The sequence below is a fragment of the Myodes glareolus genome, chromosome 10 (genome assembly GCF_982192425.1).
Source record: "Myodes glareolus chromosome 10, mMyoGla1.1, whole genome shotgun sequence".
In the NCBI taxonomy this organism is placed as follows: domain Eukaryota; kingdom Metazoa; phylum Chordata; class Mammalia; order Rodentia; family Cricetidae; genus Myodes; species Myodes glareolus.
The window spans coordinates 66,627,850-66,636,967 of record NC_142035.1 but is presented as its reverse complement, the minus strand read 5'-3'; the positions used below and the strand labels follow the sequence as shown (position 1 = coordinate 66,636,967).

The 9,118-nt window shown below is 43.9% G+C and overlaps 1 pseudogene; it reads left to right on the top strand.

The window, feature by feature from the left end:
- The first annotated feature begins 5,145 nt into the window (after positions 1–5,145).
- LOC125416897 (PR domain zinc finger protein 4-like) lies at positions 5,146–7,850 on the top strand (annotated as a pseudogene).
- The last annotated feature ends 1,268 nt before the right edge of the window (positions 7,851–9,118 follow it).

The following is a 9,118-nucleotide window of genomic DNA, read 5'->3' as shown; positions in this document are numbered from 1 at the left end:
GAGTGTGCGAGTAAGCTTGCAGTATTTCTAGATTGAAAATGAAATACACATGGATGATGGTTTACATGAGCATTGTTCAATAGAGACATTGAACTTGATGACTCTGTATTAGGAACCTCAATACTAAACACCTTGTCCATCAATAAGGACTGAATGTCTTGGAATATGTTTTCTTTGATTCATTAGTTTTTTATAGGGCAAGGAAAAGCATTAATTACTACACTAGGCAAAGATATACAGTGGTTTCATTAGTTATGAGTGTAAAGAATGCGTTTATGAAACAGCACTTTCAAGTAGGGCTAATGTGTAAGTGAAGACAATTCCAAACACTATCTCTTAGGAGTTTTCTCCTGGGGGTAAGTATGGATTCCAAGTAAGTGAACATCTTTTTTTTTTTAATTTACTTATTTATTTATTTATTTATTTATTTATAAAAATTTCCACTTCCTCCCCTCCTCCCAATACCCTCCCATTCCCTCCACTCTCTCTCCTCCTCCCTCTCCAGTCCTAAGAGCAGTCATGGTTTCCTGCCCTGTGGGAAGTTCAAGTTCCTCCCACCTCCCTCCAGGTCTAGGAAGGTGAGCATCCAAACAGACTAGGATCCCAAAAAGCCAGTACATGCAGATGAAACAAGACCCAGTGCCATTGTCAATGGCTTCTCAGTCAGCCCCCATGTCAGCCACATTCAGAGAATCCGGTTTGATCACATGCTCGTTTCAGTTCCAGTCCAGCTGGCCTTGGTGAGCTCTCATTAGATCAGTCCCCTTGTATCAGTGGGTGAACGCACCCCTCGTGGTCCTGACTTCCTTTTTCATGTTCTCCCTCCTCTGCTCCTCTTTTGGACCTTGGGGGCTCAGTCCAGTGCTCCAATGTGGGTCTCTGTCTCTATCTCCATCCATCGCCAGATGAAGGATCTATGGTGATAAGCAAAATATTCATCAGTATGGTTATGGGCCAAGGCCGGTTCAGGCACCCTCTCCTCTGTCCAGAGAACAATCTGGGGATCTCTCCTTGGACCTGGGATCCCATATATAATCAAGTTTCCTATAAACCCTAAAATGACTCCCTTAGTTGAAATATATTCTTCCCTGATCCCATATTAATCCTTCCTCCCTCCCACCCATCCCGGTCCACCGAGCTTTCCCCATTCCTCCCCTACTCCCTTCTCTCTAACCCTCTCCCCTTCCAACAACCCTCCCACCCCCCCCCCATGCACCCAAGGTTACCTGGGACTCTTGTCTATTTCCTACCTCCTGGCGGATAGCTAAATAATCTTCATCAGGTTCATCTTCTTATTTAGCTTCTCTAGGATCACGAATAATAGGCTCAAAGACCTTTAATTATGGTTAGAATCCACTTATGAGTGAATACATACCATGTTCCTCTTTTTGGGTCTGGGTTACCTCACTCAGTAAAGCGTTTTCTACTTCCATCCATTTGCATACAAAATTCAAGATGTCATTGTTTTTTACCGCTGAGTAAAACTCTAATGTGTATATGTTCCACACCTTTTTTAACCATTCTTCTATTGAAGGGCACCTAGGTTGTTTCCAGGTTCTGGCTATTACAAATAGTGCTGCTATGAACATAGATGAACAAATGCTTTTGTAGATGTTAGGGAATCTCTAGGGTATATTCCCAAGAGTGGAATTGGTGGATCCTGAGGGAGGTTGACTCCCAGTTTCCTGAGAAACTGCCACACTGATTTCCACAGTGGCTGCACAAGTTTGCATTCCCACCAACAATGGATGAGTGTTCCCCTCACTCCACATTCTCTCCAGCATAGGCTATCATTGGTGGTTTTGAGTTTAGCTATTCTGACAAGTGTAAGATGATATCTCAAAGTTGTTTTGATTTGCATTTCCCTGATCGCTAAGGAGGTTGAACATGACCTTAAGTGTCTTTTGGCCATTCGAAGTTCTTCTGTTGTGAATTCTCTGTTCAGTTCAATACCCCATTTTTAATTGGGTTAATTAGAGTTTTAGTATGTAGTTTCTTGAGTTCTTTGTATATTTTGGAGATCAGACCTTTGTCTGATGAAGGGTTGATGAAGATCTTCTCCCAGTCAGAAGGTAGCCTTTTTGTCTTACTGACAGTGTCCTTTGCTTTACAGAAGCTTCTCAGTTTCAGGAGGTCCCATTTATTCATTGATTCTCTTATTGTCTGTGCTACTGGGGTTCTACATAGGAAGTGGTCTCCTGTGCCTATGTCCTGTAGACTACTTCCCACTTTGTCTTCTATCAGGTTCAAAGTGGTCAGATTAATGTTGACATCTTTAATCCATTTGGACTTGAGTTCTGTGTATGGTGTTTGATATGGATCTACTTTCATTCTTCTACAGGTTGACATCCAGTTATGCCAGCACCATTTGTTAAAGATGCTTTCCTTCTTCCATTGTATACCTTTAGCTCCCTTGTCGAAAATCAGGCATTCATAGGTTTGTGGATTAATATCCGAGTCTTCTATTCGATTCCATAGGTCGACTTCTCTGTTGTTATGCCAATACCAAGCTGTTTTCAATACTGTAGCTCTGTAATAGAGTTTGAAGTCAGGGATGGTAATGCCTCCAGAAGTTCCTTTATTGTATAAGATTGTTTTGGCTATCCTGGGTTTTTTGTTTTTCCATATAAACTTGATTATTGTTCTCTCAAGGTCTGTGAAGAATTTTGATGGGATTTTGATGGGGATTGCATTGATATTAATGACCAGTGGTTGTTGACTCTGGGTTTTTTTTTGATTTTTTTTTGTGTAGTAGAGTTTGTGTGTTTCCCTTCTTTGGGTTGTGCTTGTGAAGGGTCGCTAGATGTCTGAGTTATTGTAGGCAGTGTTGGCAATGTTGGATTCCTTGGGTTGCGATTTTCCTTCTATTACTTTCTGTAATGCTGGGTTTGTGGCTACGAATTGTTTAAATTTGTTCTTATCCTGGAATATTTTGTTTTCTCCATTGATAGTAAATGATAGCTTGGCTGGGTATAGTAGTCTGGGCTTGCATCCATGGTCTCTTAGTTTCTGCAGTACCTCTATCCAGGACCTTCTGGCTTTCATGGTTTCCATAGAGAAGTCTGGTGTAAGTCTGATCGGTTTACCTTTATAAGTTACTTGACCTTTTTCCTTTGCAGCTCTTAATATTCTTTCTTTAATCTATATGTTTTGTGTTTTGACTATTATATGGTGAGGGGATTTTTATTTTGATCAAGTCTATTTGATGTTCTGTATGCTTCTTGAACCTTCATAGGAATATCGTTCTTTAGGTTGGGATAGTTTTCTTCTATAATTTTGTTGGATATATTTTCTGGGCCTTTGATCTGCAATTCTTCTCTTCTTCAATCCCTATTATTCTTAGATTTGGGTTTTTTTATTGTGTCCCAGATTTCTTGAATGTTTTGTGATGAGAATTTGTTGGATTTGCCGTTTTCTTTTATCAGAGCGTTTGTTTTCTCTAATGGTGTCTTCAGAATCTGAGATTCTTTTTTCTATCTCTTGTATTCTATTGGTTATGCTTGATTCTGTAGTCTCTGTTCGTTTACCTAGCTTTTCCATATCCAGCTGGCCCTCAGTTTGTGTTTTCTTCATTGTCTCCATTTCAGTTTTCAGTTCTTGAACTCTTTTCATTACCTGTTTGTTTTTTCTTGGTTTCCCAGGGTATCATTTACGGATTTACTCATTTCTTCAAACTTTTTGTTATACTTCTCATCCATTTCTTTAAGGGAGTTATTCATATCCTGTTTAAGGGACTCTATTGCTTTCATAATGGCACTTTTTTCCACTTCTTCTGGATTAGGGTGTTCAAGTCCTTCTGTTGTAGGGTCACTGGGATCTGGTGTTTTCATGTTGTTTTTCAGATTGTTGGAGGAATTCCTGCCTTGGCGTCTGCCCATCTCTTTCTTCAAATGTTCTCTAAGGGATCTTCTGGTACCAGGTCAGGTTCCCTTGTTGGGCAGGGACCTCATTGACAGAAGGCCTACCTTTCCACAGGCAGGCTATTGAAACACAGGAATTCCTTCCTGCCGGGTTGCACTTCCAGCCCAGTCCCAGCGTGCAAGCCGGCTGAGCTGGGGGATTTTATGGCCCCGAGGAGGAAGGGAGGAATAAAGGAAGGAGTTCCTGGGTGAAAGCTGGGATAGGATATAAGGAGAGAGGAGAGAGGGCTTAGCACCTGCAGAGTGACCAGGGAGTCAAGGAGGTCAGGGAATGTCTGAGCTCCTCCTTGCCGGGCTTCTGCCGCGGGTCAGGAGCAAACTCACCCCTCTGATGAACCTGGCTTTTGGATTTTTGAGACAGGGTCTTACTATGGAGGTCTGTACTGAAGCTCGTTATGTATACCTGCCTTGCCTTCAGCTCACAGAGATTCTCCTACGTTTGCCTCTCAAGTGCTGGGATTCAAGCCATGCCCCGATACTGGTTTTTTTCTTATCTTTTTGATGTTTCTGTTTTTGTCTTAGTGAATCCCTATTTATTACTATTTACGGTTCATTTAGAGGTATTGTTACTTTGCTGTATTTTTTTTAATTTTAGTTTTACATATTATTCTCTACTCAAATGCCTCTCACAAAATGCAAGAGAGCCTGGTTGGAAGGAAAGAGACTAACAGGAGAGGAAAATGTGTGAGAACTATGGAGGTAACAAGAGGGTGAATACAATCATAGTTCATGATATAGTGTAAGATATAGTGTAAGAAATAGTCTATATGAGGACGATGGAGATAATGAGAGAATTACAGAATTTTGGAGTTACATAATTCAACCTTGGAGCCTGCCAACAGATAAATGGATTTTAAAAGAAAATTTGTTATATATATTCAGAGTGGAGATTTATTTATCTATAAAGAAAAGTTAAATTGGCAGAGTCCCGAGCACGCAAAGGTCCCTGGGCCGAGCTCCAGGCAGATGAAGAGCCGGGAGGGTGGGCAGGTGCTCCCCAACGCGGGCCTCAGGGTAGCCAGTTCGGTTGCCAGCGATTCCCGAGAGATAATAGCCCGGGCGTGGCCCAGCATGCCTGGCCCCTGGTGCAGAGCACTGCCGCCAGCCCTCAAAGACTTTGGACAGTCCATAGAGGCGTGGTCACCAGCGGGATGTGATAGCACGTGACACCGTGGGCTCCGGCGCTCTCCGGTCAGACTCCCAGCACCTGCACTGCCCACAGAGGATGAACAACATGAATTTGAGCCCAGTGGGGATGGAACAACTGTCTTCATCCTCTGTGAGCAATGCCCTACCAGTCTCAGGGAGTCACCGGCATTTGACTGCCTCTCCCTCTCACTGTCGCCATCCCTGCTCCAGGTCTCCCAGTGGCAATTCCAAACCTGGGTCCCTCCCTGAGCTCTCTGCCTCCTGCCTTGTCTCTGATGCTCCCCATGGGCATGGAGATCGAGGGGTGATGTGTGGGTTACCTGAAAGAAACTACACCCTACCTCCACCGCCTTACCCTCACCTAGAGAGCAATTACTTCAGAACTATTCTACCCAGCATTTTATCTTATGTGGCTAACAGACCATCTCCTCAGCACATACACCCCAACTCTCTAAATGTTGATGGTAATACAGCGCTATCTATCACCAATCTAGTCCTTCAGCACTAGATCCCTATCAGGCCAATGGAAATGTTGGATTAGAATTAGGTGCTGTTTCAATAGACTCTTGCTCTGTGAATGTACATGGTGCCCAAAATCTTCATCCTAATGATGGCCATGACATGATATTGGACACAACAATCACTATGAAGAATGTTTCTAGGGTTAGCAGCCCAGTCTCGACAGATGGAATGGCAGAGGAGCTTACAGTGGCTGGTATTGAAGGAGATCATTCGCAAATCCCTGTAGAGCCTGGGTCTGCCCCTGCTCCTGGGGTGCATCTTGAGGACAGTTTCTGGTCAGTCAGCTAAAACTTCCTGTTTGTTCCTGTGCTCCCTCTGCCCTAGCCTGGTGATTAGCTGTAGGGTTTGTTTCATCTTTGGTATGGTAATTTCCCACCTGCCTGGGAGGAAATCCTTATGCAGCAGCCAGGTATAATAGGTTTTCCCCTAAATTGAATAAACGGCATTCAGCTGATCTCCTTTCGAATGACCCAGGACTCTTGTGTGTTTCTTTCAATCTCCAAGCCCTTGCCCAACTCGCAGACAGTACAGTACAGAACTGTACCAAGGGGGTAACACAGAATCGGGTGTTACAAATCCCCAATGACTCCAGAAGTCATGAACCTCTCTCTGTGGATTCTGCGAGCAGCAGTCCGACAGCAGACACTGTAGGACATGGCGGTTGATACCCATCCATGAAAGTGTAAACAGACCACACTGCAAATCAGAGCAATGGGATGTCTGACAGTGCCCTCAGTGACTCCATCCACACCATGAGTCACCAGCACCAACTCTGCAAAGTGGCACTCTCTCTACCTCACACAACCTCGCCTCGCTAGAATCTGTTTCTCTCTTTGAAGTTGGTCATAGCCTAGAGCCTGAGGCTGTCTCTTCCATCACGCAGGAGGTTACTATGGTGACAGGTCCTGTAGATGTATCCTCAGACAGCTTAGGAAACAGGCTTTGTACCATCTTCGCTGCAAATGGAAGACTCCAATTCAAACAAGAAAAACATGGCAACCTTTTTTTCAATTTGGTGCACTCTTTGTGACTGAGCCTACCCTTCAGACTGCCCTGATCACGGACCAGTGACTTTTGTTCCTGATACACCAATGGAGAACAGAGCAAGGCTGTCCCTCCCAAAGCAACGTGTTCTCTGCACATCCTCTGCAGGGACAGAAGTTGGTGTGTGGACTGCAGAAACCATTCCTGTGCCGACTTGCTTCAGGACTCTAATTGGTCAGCAGAGTCACTCCATGGAAGCAACAGAGTGGACAGACAAGGCAGTTAACCACGTCTGAAAGATATACCACAATGGTGTCCTAGAATTCTGCATCATTACAACTGATGAAAAATGAGAGTAATTGGATGATGTTTGTGGGCAAAGCCAGGAACCATGAAGAACAGAATTTGGTGGCTTATCCCCATGATGGAAAAATCTATTTCTTTGCCTCCCAAGATACCCCTCCTGAAAATAACTGCTTTTCTATTACAGTCAGGATTTTGCTCAACAGATTGGTGCTCCTGAACACCCAGATGTGCACCTCTGTAACTGTGGCAAGTAGTGCAATTCCTATTCAGAGTTCAAAACTCATCTGACCAGCCACATCCATAGTCATCTCCCTGGCAGGGCCACAGCAGCAACCACGGGCCAAGCCACAGCAAGGAAAGAAAGTGGAAGTGTTCCATGTGCCCCAAGGCTTTTAGCTCTCCTTCCAAACTCCACATTCACTTTATGAGTCATATGGGTATGAAGCGCCACAAGTGTGATTTTTGTAGTAAGGCTTTTAGGGATCCAAGCAACCTACGGACACACCTAAAACACATACAGGTCAGAAGAATTATGGGTGTACTTTGTGTGACAAGTCCTTGACCCAGAAGGCTCACCTAGAGTTACACAAGGTCATCCACACGGGTGAGAAGAATCTCAAGTGTGATTACTGTGACAAGCTGTTTGTGTGGAGGCAGGACCTCAACCAGTGTTTGCCCATCCACACACAAGAATGCCAGATCAAGTGTCCAAAGTGTGATAACTGTTCTTGAGAACAAACTCCTTGAAGAAGCATCTTAATTCTCATGAAGGAAAACGAGGCTGTGCCTTTGAGAAATGTCCACAGGGTTATCTAATCAAGTAACATCTCACTTGCCTTCTGAAGACCTCCAGACCCTCAGCACCGGAGGAAGAGGATGACAACTCTGAAGAAGGTGATCTTACAGACTCTGAGAGAACAGAGCAACGCTATTTACTCAGCAGACGAGCCTCTCCTCTCACATAAATAGAAGGAAAACTACTTTGGATGGACCATGCATCAGGAAAACACAAAACCAGTGCACTGCAGTGGTTTCTAATGTGGAAACCGCTTTCTGATCCTTCCAACCCACTGTCAAAAGTAGACTGGGTAACTAAAGCACTCAGTGAAGAATATCCAAGTGGATTATTTAGGATGGACTGGGAGACAAGGCATGCGTCTGTCCTATTTTTAAGCAATGGGTGGCGAGGAAAGAGTCAGCTTTTGTTATCTGCTCTTCATTTGCATAGCAATTTGGGAGATGCATTTATGCCTGAGTCAGCATGGCTTTCTGTCCATACCAATCAGATTTATCTCACATTGTTCCATTTTTTCCCTCCAGTCAATGTGACTTGACCCCAGACATCTCCACTGTTAACCACATATTATGCACTATTGTAAGGTATGCATCTCACAGAGAGAATTGCAGAACAGAAGTGCAAGTGTTTGGTGACTGTAACTATATATATTCATATATATATATGAATAAAAAGTAACACCTGCCTACCTTCTGGCCACTTAAGAGTTGAGATCTTGCTTCTCCATCTCAGCAGGTGTCGAGGGAGCAGGTCGAGAAACAGTCAAGGGTCAGAGGACAGTGACTGGTAGAGGAAAAGGTCCAGAAAACCACCTTCAATGGAAGCCAAGGTTAGTCTTCTGGTTATGTGCACGTGCACGTCTTTATGGTCTGGCCATGTCTCTGACGTCAGGAAAGGCTTCTGTCATTCAGAGAGCACCTGGAATTAACAGGGTCCAAATAATGCCTGCTAGGTAGTCTCCTGCCATGAACTCACCTGACAAAACTGCTACTTCAGCCTACAGGAGGAAGGAGGGAAATGATCTCTTATGTAGGTTTACTTTAAGAAAGCCATTAAAATACTGCTGGCTGAAAGCAACATGTAGTTCCAAATGCATTGGTGGATTTCACACTTAGGCCTTCCCAGTTGTCTTCCTTGCTAAAGGTCCTCACCAGCTAAGTGTAGAGGATACCAAAGGATTTGAAAGATAAAGAAGGCTATTAATCACCGTATGGGTCTGTTTTCAGGTCCCTGCGAGCAGGCATAGCCGCAAGGCAAGAAGCAGAAACATCCTGAAGTTGACAGGGTTGATGGGACATGCCTTCCTGCTCAAGGGTGCAGCCTTGACTGGAGTAGAGAAAGGACTCTGCTGGGAAGGTTTTGCTGCTAAAGTATTTATGGGATGAATGTATTTTGTTCAAACGTATTCCTTTAGGAAGAATTAAAATCAGAAATTTTAAAT